At 38.8% G+C, this 20,188-nt stretch overlaps 1 pseudogene; it reads right to left on the minus strand.

Annotated features, from left to right (window-relative positions):
- Nucleotides 1–540: 540 nt before the first annotated feature.
- LOC149099073 (uncharacterized) lies at nt 541–19,847 on the minus strand (annotated as a pseudogene).
- Between the last annotated feature and the right edge of the window lie 341 nt (nt 19,848–20,188).

Below are 20,188 nucleotides of genomic sequence, written 5' to 3' on the forward strand. Positions count from 1 at the left end.
AGGATATTTTGCCAAAAAAACTATCTAGTAGTTTTTGTCATGCCCTAGCCTATCTACCGTAAAAATATGAGCGAAATCGAATTTTCGACCCTTGCCGAGTTATTTTCCGTATTTATGGACAGGGACTCTTAAATGTTAAGTGTAACACATTTAAGAGTTTTCGGGACTTAGACTAATAAGTACGAATGCACAAAGCCGTTGTGGTAATAATTTAACCCTGAGTGTTAAATTCCAAAAGTGACTACGACAAAGAGAAGTTAGTAAATCGAAATGAAACAGCGAAGCTCAAAAAATTTAATTTGTCAGTCGGATTGATTGAGTCTATGACAATTCACATTAATTTTTGGCACCGACTCAGGAGAGGTGAGACTAGGGATAGAATACGTTCCATTTCGTTGTTGTTGTTGTTAAATTTAAAGGAAGGGAGATGTCATATTACGTCATGCCACGTCCTCCCATCGGGCCTCGGGAGCTTGAAGAAGAACCTCTGGTATCCGCCATGTTGGCCGTTTTTGGTGTCGTGTAGTACCCGTTGCGTCGTTAAATAAAGAACATAGAAGGCAATATTGTGACACACGTGACGTCTAAAAATATGCATATCTTCTTTAGCGTTTCCCTTGAGCTAAAAATAAGTTGGTCGCTAGAGATGTCCAAGACTGCATCACCGTATAACTTCCTTACTCGTTCATTGGTCTCCGCAAGTGTAAAGACGTTTTCTACGGCATTGCGAACTGCTCCGGTGTCGTTCATCTGAAAATGAAATAAGAATCAATATTCATTAGTTGGAAACAGTCTCTCAAATCATCAAGACAGATATGCATAGCAGCTACAAAGCTCAAAGTCTTTTCACTCCATATTCATAGATAGAACTGATATTTTCCTTTACTTACATGTGGAATTCCTAAGTGAAAGCTGCTATTCTCAGGCAAATGCTCCATATGGCTACCATGTCTGTTTACCACCGATCAAACAAGAGGGCTGTCACATCCTAAGCATTGAGTCATATATGAGAAAAATCACTATCTGAGCTTAAAACAAAGCTTATCACTCGTTTCTTCATCTGCTCTAGAACCCAGGTGTTACATTAACGCTTCATACCTTTTTGTCTTACCTTTTTGTGGGGGTCAAACGGGTGACTAATTACACTGGAAGCAATGACATCTTATGGATTTGAAATAACGTAAATAAACTTGACTGGAACACCAACTACATTCTGGATGTCTTCAAATACTTTAAAGGTTCCTGGTTTTTCCATCAGTTTCTTAGATGTTTCCCATCCACTTCCATCTCAGAAAACCTGTCAATCCACGTGAAATGCAAACATTCAATTTGCTTTTCAAAAGCATAGCACAAACCTATTCATGGTCACTTTATCAGGTTCTAAGATTAAGTAATTATTTATAGTAGACCACGTTCGATACATCCGATATTCTAACATGGGGCCGAGGCTTTCAGGATAAAATTGTCAAATTTCAAGTTCTTTTGTCCCTCGATCCCCAAAAGAGACTTGGATGAAAAGAAAACACCATGCATCAAATATAGACGTTTGTCCTGAAAGCCTCGGAGCCGTGTCAGAATACTGCTATATCGAATGTGGTCTATCGGGGACGATGCAGGTTGTAATACCATATTCACGCTTAGATCACATATACAATAAAATGGCTATAACCTCGATCTGATGCTGATGTATCAAATGACTTTTCCCACAATATTCCAGCTCTTTTCTGGCGACTAGCGTGCCTTTTTAAATTAACAAAACATCGGAAATATCCAAAACGTTTATGGTCAGGCAAAATGATTTTAACTTGTTTATTAAAGATTGCTAGTAGAGTTAACACGTTCGTCAAAACACGTGGATTTTTGGTCGTGTTATTGTTGTTACTCCTTTTGGTTAGTCATCAGTCAATAAAGCAGCCAATTATCCACTCATAGCAGTGGTTCAAAACTACTCCATTCTGTGAAAATGAGAAATTCTTTCGTTGTTTCCTTCACTTTCATTTTTTCTTCCTGGAGTTTTTTCAATCGTTGCTCAGCAAACTCATATCAGCTGGTAAAATCATGCATCAACCAAGTTTTTTTTATCTAACTGGAAAATTCAGTAAATCGAGAAGTAAAATTGCTTAACCTTTACTTTCCCACTAATTGTTCCCTGCCATGCATCAGGAACAAAGTTATAGTGTATACCATTGCCTTTAGAAGTCCATAACCAGAATTGGCTCGGTTTATTGGTTTTGTTTCTGAAGACTGCTTGAAAAGTAGAAAGATAATGCATATCGAAAACCAACATATGCTTTTGCTGGCCAGAGTCCTGTAGGTTTTTGTGCTGGTACATCCTCCAGTTTCCAATAAAATCGTATTCTTGAGGAATAGGAATTTCAGGATGTGCGTCCAATATGGCTCCTGTAACACTTTTATGGTATGGGGGTATCCAATGAACATGACGAACGTTTTGACGTCATCGTACATTCGTAATAGTCTTGTAAGGCTCTCTGGTACACGTTCGGGATTAAAGGACCTCGTGTGCACTGTAAAAATTAAATAATAGACAAAAAATATCAAGCTAAATCAGCTTCCAAATGTTTTACTCTTCCATGTTATTTTACTACCTCACTCAGGTTAAAGCCGTCCGAGTAATGTGAGTTTTGTTACTCTATTGAAAATCCAGTTTCCTACAAGAAAATAGCCTTGCAAAGCTCTGTTTTCTCAATTCTAAAAAGAAATCCTGACTTAGTATCATAAAATACAAGCGTACTTTGCGAATGGGTTAATTGTAGTGCGAGTTCTTGATAGAATGTACTCCATCCTTTCGTGGAAGGTGAATTCTTCCGAAGGAAATTTCTTCTTGCTATTAGTACCAAGATGGCGATTCCAAAGTAAGCAACGAGGGGTTTGAAAGAACACAAGCGAATTCCCGTCATGGTGTCGCAATAAGAATATTCTGTGAAGTGAAATTAAAAAAGGGATTAGAAAAAAATGACAACAAAAAAACCGATGCGAACAATAGATCTATAAATCATATATCGGCTGGGGGGGGGGGGTAGATTGATTGCACAGTGGTGGAGGGCCCGCCTAGCTCAAACGCAGCCTGGTTTCGAATTTCCGAGTTTTTCGGTCTTCCGCCCTTTACAAAAACCAACTTTTCAAAATTCCTGAAAATGTCCTGCTGTGAATTCCCATCTGTTTATAGTTAAATCAATGATTGTTTACCATTTCCCCTGAACTTCCGGTAACTTCGGTCATATTGTCATAGTAAACGGAACGTCGAACTTAATTGGAACGGAACTTACCATCGGAGATTTTTGCTTACCATTTGCACAAACCGTTGACGAACCGGCTTTTCCGCGTAAATGCTAAAACAACCAACATCTTATTTCAATGCCCATATTCAATGATAAGTCGAGAAAATGTCTGGGTGCTTAAAAATGCGAAATATTTCCAACGTACATGATACATCTAAGGTATAACCGAGTTTTGCTATCGATTAAGGCTACATATTGTGCCACAATACCCCTGGTCAAATGGACTGAGAACTATCCACGCCATCGCAGTTTAACCTGGGTCAGGCCAAGCGATAAAACACCAAGGTATATCATCTGCCACAACGTAAAGCATGCAAGGCTGTTATAACAAATTGTTAAGCTGTTAAGCCGGGGTTGGGTATATACCTGAACAGAAAAATCATAAATTGTTCATCTTGCATTCTTATTATTCTAATTTAAAGGGCTTCTGAACAGATAATTTACCGAAAAGATCCGTTGGATGCCCCTGCGCTTTCTCACTGTTATCTGATCTTTCTCCTTGCACATAAAATGTTCCGTGTAGCGAATAGTTTTCAGGAGAGGTCACCTAAACAATTTTTTTTTCCAAAATATGACCTTTAATGACCAATCGTGCGTTGTAAACGAGAATATTCAAATGTAGAGCCTTTTGAGAAGGCATGAAAATTATGTTGTTTACCGCTGGACACGTGGACTAAGGCAGACTGTAGACAAGAATAAGACCTCTACTAAAACAATTGATAACGTAACTAATCGAGAAAGCGACAATGTGCACAGGTTGTTTGAAAACGAAATATTAAATTGGAAAACTGAAAGACTCGGTGAATTTCGCTTAATGATCGAGAGACTCCACGTCCGTGAAATAGATTAGAGTAAATATGCGTATATGTTGTACCACACTCAACTTTTCTGACAAACGTAAGCCGCCCACACAATGGCTCTGATCTATTTCACGGAGTTCAAATTCAAGCCCGTTGAACGCAGATAAAATAATCTGACAGATCCACCCACTTGAAGTCTTTATTCTCAGTCGACACGTGAATTATTTAACTTGCTGTACGAATATTTAAGTGCACAAGACGAAACTCAGACACGAATAAACCAACGAAACTACCTTGCCTTTGATAACGTTTGGATTCAATGCTCGTGAATACTCTTTGCAAATAATCTAAAGAATTTCTCCTAATTTTAACCCCCCATGCAACTGAACGAATCCGAAATAAGGAACAAATCTTGTGAAGCCGTGCACTATCCAGTAACAGAAAATACATACCGCTAGGAATATTACAGGCAGAACCACTCTTTAGCAACCAAAGCGGTTGGAAACTGAGGAAAAATTCTACTTAACACTTTCTCCGACCAGAAAATCGAAAGACCACAATAATAAAAGCTTTTGCCGACACTTAACGAGCTAAAAGAATACATTTTACGCGATAAGAAACCATGTTTCCAGGATACTGTAAATGGCGTTGAAGGGTGCATTAAGACAAATAAGCTCTCATTGTGCTTCTCTTTTACAAAGGACAATTCTTAGAGAGTGTTTAAAAAACTGTGGCTTGTTTTACTTTCCGCTTTCCACAAAACAAAATGGGCCTATCTTGATTTAACGTGTGATCTAATTAAATTTAATACTTCGTTTCAGAAATTTATGGTATAATTCGACTTAAAAGTGATAAACACATTTGTCAAGTCACTCTACTGAAACGCGGTCTATGTGGTTATTGGTTTAATTTCTAATAAGACCTTACCTCACCTTTTAGCACAGGCTTAGTGGTCACTTGGTCGAACGTGAACCTGAATAGAACAGGAACCCTTTTGGTAACAACGCTGAGACTGAGGTTAAAATTTAAGAATTTAAATTTTGAAAACACCGTAAGAATACGCCGGAGAGCGTTTCTTGGAAAGTTGATCTTTTCACAGGCGGCCCAGACGTTGAATACGATTAATACGTGACATTATGCTGTTGGCGATTGCGTTACAATTTTAGCCGTTTATAAGACAACGTATGAGAATGCTTCGAAAATTACTCTAAATGCTACGTATAGAAAATAATTTGAATAAAATGGCTTACCTTGTGTTTGCATTGCGTTATTTTGATGTCTCTGGGTTCCTGGAGGTGGTTTAGAGCCATTCAGGCGAGTTTTACTTTCTGGCGGTTCGCTTCCCCTAAAGAGAAACGAAAGGCGGGCGACTCACTGGCCCGACAGCACGCACTCAAAGCTCCGTAAATTCCACAAAAATGGTCTAATCTCGTCAAAATTGCCTCATGGCAGCCCTCGATAACTCTTCTTCCCATTCGCTTTCTCCCAAGGTTCCATCGAGAGGCACGGGGAATTGGTCAGTTACTTGTTGCCATCTCTCGCTGCAGTTAACAGTACTTTTAGGCGCTAAATTCAGCTGAACATTGTTTACTTCTTGTATTTTTGCAATTAACAGTGCTTTTAGGCGCTAATTTCTGTTAACACTGCGGCACGGTGCAATTTGCAGGATCAAAAAATGTCCCGTGCCTCTCGGCGGTTGGAAGCGACTTTGTCACGATGGCGTGGTCGTTAAGCTAAAATTCAAATCCTGTGCCCAAGATAATCGGTTACGGATCGAGACGGAGCAGAAATGGAAAGCAAGAGCTGGAAAACCAGCGATTCTCGGGCGATTAACATAAACTTTGGAATCTTGGGAGAAAGCGAATAGGAAGAAGAGTAATCGAGGGCTGCCATGAGGCAATTTTGACGAGATTAGACCATGTTTGTACAGAGCTTTGAGTGCGTGCCGTCGGGCCAGTGGGTCGCCCGCCTTTCGTTTCTCTTTAGGGGAAGCGAACCGCCAGAAAGTAAAACTCGCCTAAATGGCTCTAAACCACCTCCAGGAACCCAGAGACATCAAAATAACGCAATGCAAACACAAGGTAAGCCATTTTATACAAATTGTTTTCTACACGTAGCATTTAGAGTAATTTTCGAAGCATTCTCATACGTTGTCTTATAAACGGCTAAAATTGTAACGCAATCGCCAACAGAATAATGTCACGTATTAATCGTGTTCAACGTCTGGGCCGCCTGTGATCTTTTTGGAAGAAGAGTATAAACTTTGTTAAAATATAAAACCTGAGTCTATAAGGCCCAATGGTCAGATGTTTCTAGGGACATAACTGAACCTTATTGCATGATTTGACTGTAGAATATCTTCTGTGTTCTGCAATTTGACAAGTTCGTGGTAACGAACGCATTGACTCATCGAGATGCCAGAAAGACTATAAACAATAGGCTCGCGTCATATCATGTTTGACGTTTTACCCCGACTTCAGTACTGATTTCATCTAGATCACTCGTAAACCAGTTTTACTTCATTTAAAACTATTCTCCTCTCCTTCGTTGCTCATTTAAAGCAGGAGATCAACACGCCGACACCAAAAATCTGTTCCTTTTGCTTACTTATCGGATTGCTAATACATTCTAGGCTAGAAAATGAAAAATTAGGTTCGATCCTTAAGCGGAATTTCGGTGGACCGCAGTTCAAAATAGCGAACTGAAACACCCAGCCTAGCTCAAAATACACTACGGTTCAGTCAGCCTGTGATCACATCCTTAACAACAGTGATTATAGCCAATTGGTTTACTGCTAAGGGTAGACCTCGTATCCTGAGGCCATGAAACGAGTTAAAGCAGGTTCTTTAAGGATCTTAAATAAAAACATATATGTTATTGGCCGGCTGGGAGGTCCGTATAGTGAAAAGCTGTGATCGAGGTCTTGAAAATACTGCCTGAGGCCGCAGGCCGAGGGCAGCATTTTCAAGGTCGAGGTCACAGTTTTCCACTATACGGACCGACCCTAAGCCGGACAATAACATGTTTATCTTTTTTTCTTGCGGTAAATTGGGTTACAAGTGGGTTTGTTTTCGCAGGTTTGTCATTGAATTGGCTTACGCGTCGTCTGCAGACTCTGCAAACCATTCGTAAAAAATCTAACGAGCGAACGGTCGAGTAACTCAGATACTAGAAAAAGAAAGATGTATTAAAGAACAGATTTAGTCGCATTTAGTTCACCATTTAAGTTCTCCAAAAGTGTTTTTCCGGTGTGAAATTTCGTCAAAGTTAACCGAATTATAACTTTTTCTTCTATACAAATGTTTTTTGCTGCTTTGTTCTGTGTATATAGTGATTATTAAAGCTCAAAACAGAAGGCCAAAAAATATACAGAAAACCTCACCGCAAAGTTACAAAACTCAAATCAAAATTCTACCTTTCTCTGGGTTAGCTTAATCGGGCTCTGAACAACCCGGCCCAGGAGCTACTGAATACATCATGAAGTTTTCTACAGATTAAATTTTCAGTATATTGGAACGTCCAATCTCCCATGGCCAGTCAATTTTCCTGAAAACTTTTGCTTTGGAAACCAACCTTATCGACCTTCTCCGATGGGATCGAGGAATTTCGTTTCACTGACTGTGAAGAACGGTTGACTGAATATAAAATTAGTTCTAATACAAGAACGAGCCTCAGTAAAACCAATGTACCCAACTGAGCCTGCTGTGGTACTTACATAACCGAGCAGTACAAAACATACTTGCATGATAATAGTTTTTTTTTTTTTCGAAGTTCAGCACATGACGGTTGATGTGACATTCGAGAATTAGGGAGTACAGTCAAACCTGTATTAGGCAGACACCCTCAGGACCCTTGCTAGTGTACGCTTAATACAGGATGTCCTTTGAAAACAGGTTCCCTCAGAATTCGCCTCGTCTTAAAAGGGTCATATCAATACTGGTCGGTATTAAAAGACCTTGAAAGGGACAAATAGCATTCTTGTGAACGATCGATAACTCTGCCACCGTATTTCCTTAAACAATGACAAGTGCATGAGGCAAAGCGGTTTCAATATACAGTAACAGTATCTATATTGATCGAATCATGTGAAGGTTCACAAAATCAAACAAGAACAAAAGTTCTGTAAAAACAAAACCGAATAACAAAAGATTACATTTCTGTGACAGCTCAGTTTGTTGGCAAACTTGAATGACCGATCTACTAAAACGTGGACAAAAAAATCATGCATTTAAAAATACTGTTGTTGTAGTCAGGCATAGTAATAAAATCTTAAAAGTTGTTGTCACTGACTTAAACTTCTTGAAATAGACGTTTCGGCTAAAATACTATAACCTTCTTCAGTGATGAAATGAATGTTAATGGCATTCCATTCGCGAACCGAACTCAATTAATGACCACGCGCATATTCCAGACATTTACAAAATGCTAAATTAATCCCTAGCGAGTTCCTCACATTCTTATAAACATCTCATTTACATTTAGACGCCATTAACATTCATTTCATCACTAAAGAAGGTTATAGTATTTTAGCCGAAACGTCTATTTTAAGATTTTTAGTCAGTGACAACAACTTTTAAGATTTTAAAATCATGCATTCTTTTGCAGTGTCCGTTTAATGCAGTTTTCTAACAGTAGAAATGACCATAAAAGTTAGGTTTAAGGTGTCCGCGTCCGCTTAATAGAGGTGTCTGTTGAATACAGGTATTATTTACTGTGAATGTGGGAAAAGAAAAATGGAGCTTGCACTGCTGTCCGTTTAATAGAGGGTGCCCGCTTAATATGGGGTCCGCTTAATACAGGTTTGACTGTACGTATCTCGAGCCTCAGTACTTAGCTCTTGACGTCGTCTTTACTGGAGAATTTGTCTTATGTCGGTTAATTAATTCAGATAAAGAATCTGTCACAGCAGTCTTTAGAAGTTTGTTCGTACCTTTGGTTGCATCGGAAGAGTATTCAATGAGAAATGGACAACATCACTGAGCCGTAATGGCTCTGTCAATACCAAGTGTGGTCATCCCTTCCTGGGCATTTGACGGGCATTTGACAGGTTAAAGGTCCCCACCATGGGAGATTTGCTCCCAAAAGGTCCCTCCGAATGACCAACCAAAATAGAACGATAACTGTACGAGCTCGTGGTAGTGATACAACATGTCTGTATCTCGGTTCAAATAACAGTGCTTGACCTCTGTCCACGCCTATTGCGTCACATGTTAAAGGAGCTCAGTCACAGTATTTTGAGCTATTTTGGCCACATACAAAATTACCTTTAAATGGTAGGAAACCTGAAAATAACAGTTTAATAAGATAGAAAAACACCAAAGAGATAATGATAAACCATAAAAGAACAAGGATGACTAAGGGTGGAGAAGATTAACACGGATTAAAAAAGACGAATTTTAACAATTGCGGTTAAACTTTTCAATATGCGCAAACCGTCACTGAGCTCCTTTAAGACCGATACTTGTCACAAAACAGCTTGACGCCTTGTGTAACCTATCTATGTGGTAAATACTTTTCCAGTTTATTCCACTCGTTAAGACATAAAACGGAAAAAACGAACGATAAAATCCGACGTTTCGGAGTCGTCATGACTCCATTATCAAGAAAAAATATGTGTTAGATCATGCAAATTACAACATTTAAAGCGATTTTGGCGCGAAGAATTAACATAAATAAGAGCATGGCTTTTGAGCCGTTTTGGCCTGAAAACCGGTATAGAGTTTGGCCATTACGGTCGTAAATCGGGTATCATTTTCAAGGGAACAACGACAGCGTATAAACGTACTTGTCTTTTAAACTTCAAATGTATAACAGAGAAAGGAAAGTAACCAAAATATATCCAGTCGATCTGAATTTTACCAATTCTTGGCTTCGGCACTGATGGGAGCTTAATTACACTACAACAAAGCCAGTATTAAAATTTGGAACCTCAGCGTCAGGTCTAAAAACTGGTATGGAAAATGGAATGTTTTGGTCTGATATAGGGTTAGGATTTGTAACCGTTAAACAGGAAATTTGATCCTTTGTAGCCGTTCTCATTAAACCAGTTGTTGCTGAAGGCCTTGTCCGCAAGGAATTATATCGTTTCTTTCCCGAGGATTATTAGCAAAAATTGAAGAAACATACAATCGTGGACAAAAGTCCTTGGGACACATGTAATTTAACGAATTATCTGTGTTTTACTACTAAAGTTTGAAAAAAAGCTCTGCTTTCCTTTTAAAAACGCGTTGCTGTTCCCCCTACCCATCCAAAACAATGTTGAAAATCAGAAGAAATTGCAGGTAGTAGTTTTCCACATTGTACAGGAGGTGGGGGGCGAGATTAAGCAGGTGAAGTTGTATTCGCGTCTGGCGTGTGCGCAAAAGCGCCAAAAGTGTAAATTTGTTCCAAGACTTTTGTCCATGATTGAAGGTCAAAGGACACTGGGGAATCGTCGTTGTTATCAGTTCAGGACCTTCGTTCATGCATGTACACGAATGTGTCGCTGATCGTGTAATGATTGGTGGCAAGGGACACTAATTTATCGTCTTACCATTTTGTTATACTAAATTATTTATCTTTTTGTTTCATTTGGTCGTCTACGTATGTTATATCCTGTTTGGTCGATTGGTCGTCCAAAAACTTGCTTTATTGCAATCCTTTTACAATTTACATTTGGTCTAATTTTTTCTCTTTATAACCTCTTATTATTTACTTTAAACGTTTTGTAAAGTCTTTCAAATATGCTCGTAAAAATGTAATGAACTTTAAAGAGGGTGGCTTATTGTCCAATTACGCACTTGAATAGGTTACCTGATCGCCCAAAGCTTGTGGTACTCTCGAGATTTAAACCTTTCTTTAATTTGTCATCAGTAGGAAATATTATTAAACTTCTCCACGAATTCTTACTCAATATATTCTTGCCTTATATATTCAAAACGGATTTCGCCAATCCAGTTAAAGCTAGTGGATTTTAACATCTATCGCCAAACAAAATAACCGAACACAAAACTTCCTTGACCTCCCACTATTCTTGTGAATTATTTATAAGTCAACTGGTTAAAAGAGTGTGAACTGGAAACATAAACTGATACTCAGTTTTCCATTCAAGCTACAGATAAGTCGCGATTCTGGTCCGCGCATTTATTACAGCTCTTATTTCTACTTCAAGGTATGTGAAAATAACCTATACAAGGGTTGGCATGCTGGGAACAGTCCAGAGATATTTGATTACCAGCATTTCCAAAAACAAACAAAACAAGGAGATCTTAGATCTTATAACCGCGCTTTTAAAATTTAACTTTTTTCTTAGCACCACAGTCGCAATGCAGTGCATATTCCAAAGCAGTCCTCGATGATTCGTTGATCACTGTAGACACCACATCACTTGATCAACACAAACTGTATTATTGCACCATCACTCTTAGACTTTGTGAAATCTGCGATGACGTAATAGTCTTAATCTGGAACTTTTTTCGCGATATGTATGGGCATGAAGATACGAACACTTTTAACAACAGCTTTTTTTCTTAAAAGTCAAGATTAAATTTAATTGTTTTTTCCTTGAATGAAGGGCTAGCGAAGAAGTCACACGAGTCACATAGTTCAAGAATTACGTTATCCACTGCTATCTTTAGTACGGTGGTTATTTCCCTACCAATGACGTAATCCTTGCACGTTCTGAGACGTTCTTTGCTTGGCTTGCAAATATTTTATTTTCCTTCCGATCTCTGAACTCGCTTCAATAAAAGAGCTCGACAATGCAATTCACTTCTCTTATCTAAAAACACGAAAAATACTCGGAAAACTGAAAAGACTCGCTCCTGGTGAAATAAACGTGCGAAGTAAACAAAATCTTATTTGTCATGTGGCGAAAGAGAAAGCTGCAACGTCAGCGCATTCCATGGCTAACGTAATACCTTTCTTAGCGTATTTATTATTCCCTTCGAATCCAACGCTTCGATAAAACCAAAAGAAAATATATTTTACACACAATAAAGAAAACAGTATCCGTAACATTGTCCGTGTATTAATGTTTCAACAGCTTTTGGCGAATAAACATCACAGGTTGCGTGATTCAGAATTTGACCGAGAGGAAGTTTGGGTCTGGTCACCGACAAAACGACGAAAAAAAAAATATTAAACCACGGGTAAAACATGAACCCCGCTCGGCCCATGGCCGCACGGTTAACAATATTTTTTGTCATGAAAGACCAGAATGGCTTTGTTAAAAAAATTAATAATAATAATAATATTTTGCCTAAATAAACATTGCCTAAACATTAGAATTCGTAAACAATTTAAATTCAAGTAGCAATTAGTGAGTAAGGATATTTTAAGCGTTTTTGATAGTTCAGAGTTTTAGAGATTAGATTCGAGAAAGGAGGCATAAGAAATGCCAAAGAAAGAATTTGTCGGCCTCTAGTACAAAAGAAACAAACTCTTTTCGCATCTCGCTCAACGTACCGTTATGCAAATAATAAATAAATGGGAAAATTTTTGAAGATGCGCCAAAAGTGGAAAGAAAAGGCAGACGTTTCGAGACTTCAGTGGCAAATGCGTTTTTAGTTTATTATTAAACATCTACGCTGCACCGTTAATCGAAGTTGTACCATCATGAAGCCGCGACTTGTTGCCGGAGAAATGTTCGTTTCAAGTGGTAGACACATGAATATCTTGACGGCTGAAGAGACTGAGCCTGTTGGCGTGCTTTCTTCAACTGCAAAAGTACTTTCAAAGTGTTGTAAATTGCTTTAAAAAAATGATGCTTCATTGGACCTTGTAAAGAGAAAAAAACTGTTTTGAATCGTTGGTAGCCAAATATTTGGGTCGCCTGTAATAATGTGTAAGAGGTCATGAAACGTTTTCATATTAGGTGTAGTTGCAAAAGGACCTCTCAGGTTTTAATGAGGTTAACTCTGTCCAAGGCAAAAATTCACTGCCGTTAGTGTCGTACAGGAGCGCATGTTTGTAAATGGCTAGGCCCTCTAATCTTCTCGGATATCAACAGAAAAACGATAGGCCCCGTTTCCTGGCTGTACAGTGTCACCTAAAACAACCGCTAGGCGGAATCTCTGGCCGTGGCCACCCCTCGTGTGCTGTCTTTGGTCTTGGGTGGGCTATCTGTAGGGTCAGATCTTAAACATAGGGGTAACCTCTTGATTCTTCGTCAGGGTGCCGAATCGGCTGCTTGTAAACAGCTTATTTTTATGTGCTTTGTTTGTCTCATAAATTATAGCGTCTTTGAAAAAGATAAAAAGTGTAAACTATGTTCATGAGAGAACCTTTAGCAGCAATTTTCGGATCATTTCAGTTTGTCATTATCTGAATTAACAAAGTGCTTTACAATGCACCCATTTTACCGCTAGTCGTGTTCACGTCTGTAAAAAGTTTTTGAATTTAAAGGAGATCTGTCATGGGGGTTTTTCTGTTTTCCGGCGAAGACTACACAAAAATACTACCTAATGACTAGACCCATGCGAAACATCCCTTGAAAAGTAGCAGAAAGACATCGCTTGAGTTTTTGCAGGAAAAGTCACCAGTAGTACATTTTTGGCCTGAGCTTCAAGATAACGTGTGAGAATGTGAAAAATGTAGGCTAAATTTTTCAAAATGCAATCCATTTTCATCCTTGCCATCCGTAACACAAGACAGTATTTAGTCTCAGTGCAGTAACACAGTCTAGATAAATAAACTGCTTCATTATTTGTTGGGTTTTCCCATATTTAAAGACATCTTTACGCATTTTACAGCGGACCGAAATAACGTGACAGAGCTCGTTTAAAATTCACAACTTCCTCACAAATTGCTGACAAACGTTTTATACTCAATTTAAATAAGCTGATTTCAGTCTTTATCTTCTTGTACTCTCCACAATAAATCCCTCGTTGTAGCTAATGATCTAAGGTAATTTATATTACATGAAACCATTTCTTTAAATCTGTAAATTCATAAGATACTTTTCCAAATAACGCCCATTTTTAAGAAATTTTCTAACTATTTCTATAAATGTTTCCATTACTTTTCACTTAAGATTTTGTCACGGATACTTAAGAGCAGTTTGCTGTAAGGATCAACTAAGGTCATGCAAGATAAAAAAAAAACTGATTTTCCCAAACTTGGCCAGAATAAAGCCCTAGGTCAACTAGTTCTAAAAATACAAGTTTCAGGTCGTTTAGATTTTTATTTATTTTTTGCAATTTTTTTTGTATTTTGCGCTCGCGGCAGCCTAAATTGACGCCGAAATTGGGCATTTTTCGGAAGCTCTCGTTTAAAAAGTGAAAGCATTCTAGAAAAGATTAACCTAGGAAATCAAAAGACCTTATTTCCTCTGCTTATTCGCGGTGTAAAATCCAATTGAAAGTTGTCCGTGAATTGTTGACGAATTTTTTTAATTTATGCTTCGCGACAGTGCTCACCAACTCTGAATTTAGACGAAATTCAAGGCTCAAAAAAGTACTCTGGTGCATGGCTTCACCCAACGAGACTATACTCTGGGGAAGAACAATCATTTCAACTACACGTCGGGCGAAAAAAGAATTGGGGTAATTAATCGGCGAATTCTGAGATCACTGAAAAGCCCCTTGGGGACGGGGAATAAACGTATGTATGTATGTATGTATGTATGTATTTTCAAAACAGGTCACTTGAGCAATATGAGCGACCCTTTGACCTTTCATGTCATTCGGAAATCAACACACGGCAGCTCTTAATTTGACTTTCATTCGTCGGAATATACGTTTCTTTGCTTTTGTTTTGCTTTCCTGGCATATCCTCAGGTAAAAGAAGTTAGATTTTGAATTTGGAGGCATCTACCCGCTATAAAATTTGACCCACTTCGCATTTAGACGTATAAACAGGTTGATCGCCGGATTACATATTAAAATTCGCTTTAAGAAAACGGCAGTATTAACAAGGAGGCAACCATCAAATGCACTTAATGTTAGGAATTATTCCTTACCTTCGAGTAGGATTTTCCCGACGGGAAACCTCAGCAGTTTTGCCAAAACACAGAGCGAAAGTCGCACGTGACATTGACGTAACTTGGCCGAGAGATAGTGGGGCTAGGGGTTAGGGGGAGGGCAGCAATGGACGCGTGTGGTGAAATTTTACGGGCAATGTCTGTGAATGTAAAAATCTGGTATAGCCTTGACTGGATCAATGAAGTACCTCACAACAGAAGCGGAACGTTTGGGTCACAAATTTACACACGCTTCTTTCGAACTGAACACCTGGTCATTTTTATTATTATTTATTTATTTTTCATTCATAGAAAACGCGTTCAGGAAAATAAAACATAGATTAAAGTAAATACCACATAAAAAGACAATTACAGCACTATGAAGACTACAATATATAAATAAATGCTAGGCGCTTTTACTGATACTGAAATTTTAAAAACACGGGAACATTGACACATAGCAGGTAAATTAATTTGTCTTATTGCATATTGCGACGTTGGTGGTGGCAAAATTTCTTGGACAAAATAATTCAATATAAGGTATTTCCATTTGATAGTTATGTCTTTTATTTCGGTGCATCTTTCAGTCATTATGGCTTCTCGAAATTGTATCTTAAACAGTGAGAAGAGTAAAGATTGTTCACTCAAATTACATTTGTAAATAAAGTATTTTGCCAACAGCAAAACCAAGCTTGGAGGTTGATGGTGTTCAAGTGAGTTTGTAGGTCCGTATAAAAGACTTGAGTCAGATAAATGAATGTTTTCACTGGTGACTTGCGACCTCCAGTCAAAGAATTCATTCTTAAATAAGCTACTTGGGAGCACCTTAAAATCATATGCTGGATTGTATGATGTTCTCTTTTACACAGATGGGATAAATCAGTCATCAGAAATTATGTTGACTTTTTTGAATTTGTCTTTGGTGTAGATGATATTGTGATTTAGTCGTTTCTAAACCAAGCCAAGCTTACACGACATGTGCTCATTCGAATATGAGCAAATAGCAGAGAGGACATGTGGTTCTAGCGTAGACAAACCAGCTTAAACGCCAGTTAAGAGTCGTATTGTCAAGTGAACCCAAGCCATACGAGAGGGTCCCCCATGAAGGTGTCTTTGGGAACAATGGAGCATGGTCGATTTCGATTGGGGAACAGGGGAACAAAGGCAAACAATGTTAGGGAACATGGCAAAGGGCAAGAAAATTTGAGTAAAGTAGGGAGCAAGCACGGATAATTGCGGGAACAAGGGAATACAACAACTATTGAGGGGAACAAGGACCCTCATATGAGGACATCTGTGTACTTAAAATACATAACTGTCGACATTCATCTGAGTTCATTACCACGTGGATTAAGTTGGGAATTAGCCCTCGTGGAATGTTGAGAAGTGCTTATGGGTGAAACGTGATGAGGGAAAAATTTACATAGTGTATGATAAAGTAGCTAGAAGTATAAGTGACGTTTGAATTTTACGGAATTCCACGCGAGGTTTGCTAACGCATTGCTGTTGTCTGACACTGAATAGTTGCCAACCTATAACATGAGGATAATTACCACACAGTAGATTCAGGAGATAGCCGGGTCTTCATTCCCTAATGCACAAATGTTGTCCACCTTGCGCCTTGGATGGAAAAACTGTGTGTTCACGCACCATATAAAATACTTGCAGTCTTAAGCATGGGTATGCTAAGTTGGTTTTCACGCAGGAGTTCCTTCCTCATATGCATGTCGAGTAGGTTCAAGATGACACAGCTGGAGAGCTTTAAAACCGTGTTTCTTGAAGTACAACTTTCGCTAATGCTGCGCAACTCTAACAGTTACTCACTCATAATGCATCTTAGAAGGCATTCCTTAAATGAATGACTGTATCTGTTGTGCGAAGGAGAACACACGCGTCGCTAGAGAACATCTTCCACCGATCTGTTTTTTTTTTTTTTTTGCAAAACGCATCAGTATCTTTCGCCACGCTCTCAGGGTCTTGCTAGCGAACGGTTTGCTGTCCAAGGCTGAAATTGTCCTCCAGTTACATTTTTTCAGTTTCATTGAACCATGCTAACTTTTGGGTGATTTTGACGTCCAACCAGTCGTCCAACCAGTCACAAATTTAGCACTAGCGCTCTTTTCAAGTCTTTTTGTTTTTGTGGCTTTCTGGGCATCGAAAAGGATTTTCTTGTATTTTGGGGAGCTCATAACAATCCTTGAAATGTCTCCCCCTTTGGGGGTAGCAGGTGGGGGTCGAAAAGAACAATACATGTAAATGTTTGACTTGTGCACTGTTCACAATAACTAAGAAATGCATTTTTTATGTGTGCTGAACAAATGCTGTTCAAAATAAGAAACATACTAACAAAATTTTACGTTTGTGATCTTTAGGAGGGTGGCATGGAGCGTTGAGTGACAAGACTAAAACCAACGACTGCAAACGAGACCATGTGTAAAAAGTAGTAGCAGAAAGTTTTTTAATTTTTTTTTCAATGACTGTTACGAAAACATTTACAGTTCCAAGTATTTTTAGTATTGCCGTACAAGCAAAGAAATAGCTTAAGCCACCAAGAGGTAATTTATCTGTTGAAAACGATGACTAAACCTTCAACAACGCGCCAAAAAGCTTCCAGGGAGGGAAGGAAAGGCATATTGCTTGATACATGTATAAGTTAATACCCCAGATCCCTCCTATGGATCTGTATTTGTTTAAATCATTCCCGCACAAAAATTACTATCCACACTGACTAATTTCAGCCCTGTAGTATCGTCGACTCACGGCGAGCGACAGTTTTGCTTCCGATCAGAAACCCTTACAACTACCTTGTCAATGAAATCCCCATCGCGGACCTATTTTTTTTTAGAATAGCTGCTTCAATGTTTAACCGAATATTCGCCAAATCAAGGCAGTATAAAGAAAAACTGGTAGTTTCGAAATTCCCTTCCATCTTTTGCATGTTAGTCTCCAAATTGTATATTTCCATAGCAACCCTATTAAGGAAATATTCTTTTTCAGTGATACTATGACATTAAGAGCATGTCCACCAGAGGACCAGGCAGAGGTGATACATGCCATCTCACCGATTTCAGTGAAACTTGGCCAGATTGAAGGGCATACCCAATAACTCAAAAAGCCAAAACGGTTTCAAAATTACAATTTTCCGGGGGGAGTTACACCACCCCCCTACTTTTTTCACATAAATTTCTTTAAATACTACACTAAATGAGGGTAAAAGTAGGGGGCTCTTAAACCTGAGCAATTCATCTAATTCAATTGTGGCTATACACGAGTGTAGATTAGTCCTACATGAGTTATGTACGGGAGTTTCATGTAATTTGATTGATTACCTGTCAATCAATGTAAGCTAATAACTACCCATGTAAAATGGCATAGCAAAGTATGGTGATTTTGAGGCCAAATATCTCCTGTGGCCAAGTCCCTCCCAAAGAGATATCTATACCACGGTTCATTTCCACCTTTGGTCTGTACGAATTATCAAAAAAATTTTTGGGACCTGCCATTTTTTGTTCGCAGATCGAGCTCAAACCCTGCACATCTTGCACAAGATGTTAGTTTAATGACTGACATCGTAAAAGTTCCTGCACAAACCGCACCCGTAGATTAGCCATAACCCCAAGATGGAAGCTCAAATATTGAAAAGCAACGTAAAGACAATAAAGTTTGAAGTTCCAGTGAAGTTCTAATCGGTATAAAAACAAAGACAACCAAGTGCGGTTTCAGAACACTGATACAGCGGCTGTTGCGAGCCTTCAAATGCATTTAAAAGTCTTTAGATAACAAATTTTCACTTGTTATACCTTCTCGTCTTCCTAATTCACTCTTCGTAAACTTGAGATTTTCTCTTGATAACATTATCGCTTCGCCGGAACACTCCATGACATTCAACTTCGTACACCATATCGAAACGATACGAATTAGTGCTTAGTAGCCAAGCTTTGAAATGTGGAGAGGAGTCTGGGCATCACAACACACAAGAGGACACCTATTTACTTTAGAGGGATACTACGTACCATCAAGATCTTTGAACGACTACAGCAGCAGAAAAACTTCACACAGACGAGTAGTTGGATAATCCAATGGATAAATGTTGCTTTAAAAGTGATAGCAGTCGCAGCTAAACTAGAAGAACTAATAATGATAATTATTTACAATGCTAATAATTTTATCAAAAAGGATCAACAGTGCATTATAATTCTCAAATACTAAATATTTTAACGCTAATTGGGCATATACTCATCTCTTCTGCAGTTAATGAGCTGTGTAACCAAAGGCATGTATTCCTCATCTGCCTCTTCAAAACTCTCTTTCAAAAATCGACTCGAAAATCTCTTGGAACCGTATCTACGTATAAAATACTCTTGTGTTACCATAACAAACTAATAGATAACTGAGTACACATGTGTAATACCTCACCTGATGGTTCTTCCGGTGGTAACAAGAATCGCACGTGCGCTTGTGGATCAACAATGGTGCTGTCAGCCTTCTCCATGGGTAGGTCTGCTGAACTTTGTTCCTCTCTCTGCTCCTGGGGCGGTGAAGCATTTGCCACGAATTTCATGGCAGCTTGATGTTTCCCACGACAAATTCTACAAATACCTGTGTACATAGAATATGACATCATTTATTTGTAAGGCCAGATTTTCTCCGCTTTCTGGAACACTGACTGGTAATCGAGCTTATAATTCTTGAAAACAAATCAAGGTAGGAATTCGTACTTTAGCTGGATTCGAAGATAAAGAGACAAAGCAGTTTACCTGCTCCAACGGGGACAACAACATTCCATTTATTCTTGATTTCCTTTGCCATTCGCAGGTTAACACCCCTCTCCCTCTTACGCTTACGATTTCCATGGAGTGGATGCTGACATTTTATCGAGGCCTTGAACTTGACGCCTAACTGATCCCGGTGTTTTGGACAAATTGTGAAGTCACGGCCGCCTTCATCAAACAACCCCACGCGTGCAAGAATTAGTTCTTTCTCAGAAGAGACACTTGTTTGGGATACAGAGATTTGTCGAAGATGAGCACTTATATCTCTAGCAAGAGCTCAGAGAAAGAAGCTCGTTTCCTTGGGATGAAATATCGCAGTGAGAGTCACAGTGCGAGGCGAAGGAACAGGAAAGATTAGACATTGTTTTCACAACGTAA

The sequence above is a fragment of the Orbicella faveolata genome, unplaced genomic scaffold (genome assembly GCF_042242905.1).
Source record: "Orbicella faveolata isolate gen_17 unplaced genomic scaffold, um_ofav_v1 contig_46, whole genome shotgun sequence".
NCBI lineage: Eukaryota > Metazoa > Cnidaria > Anthozoa > Scleractinia > Merulinidae > Orbicella > Orbicella faveolata.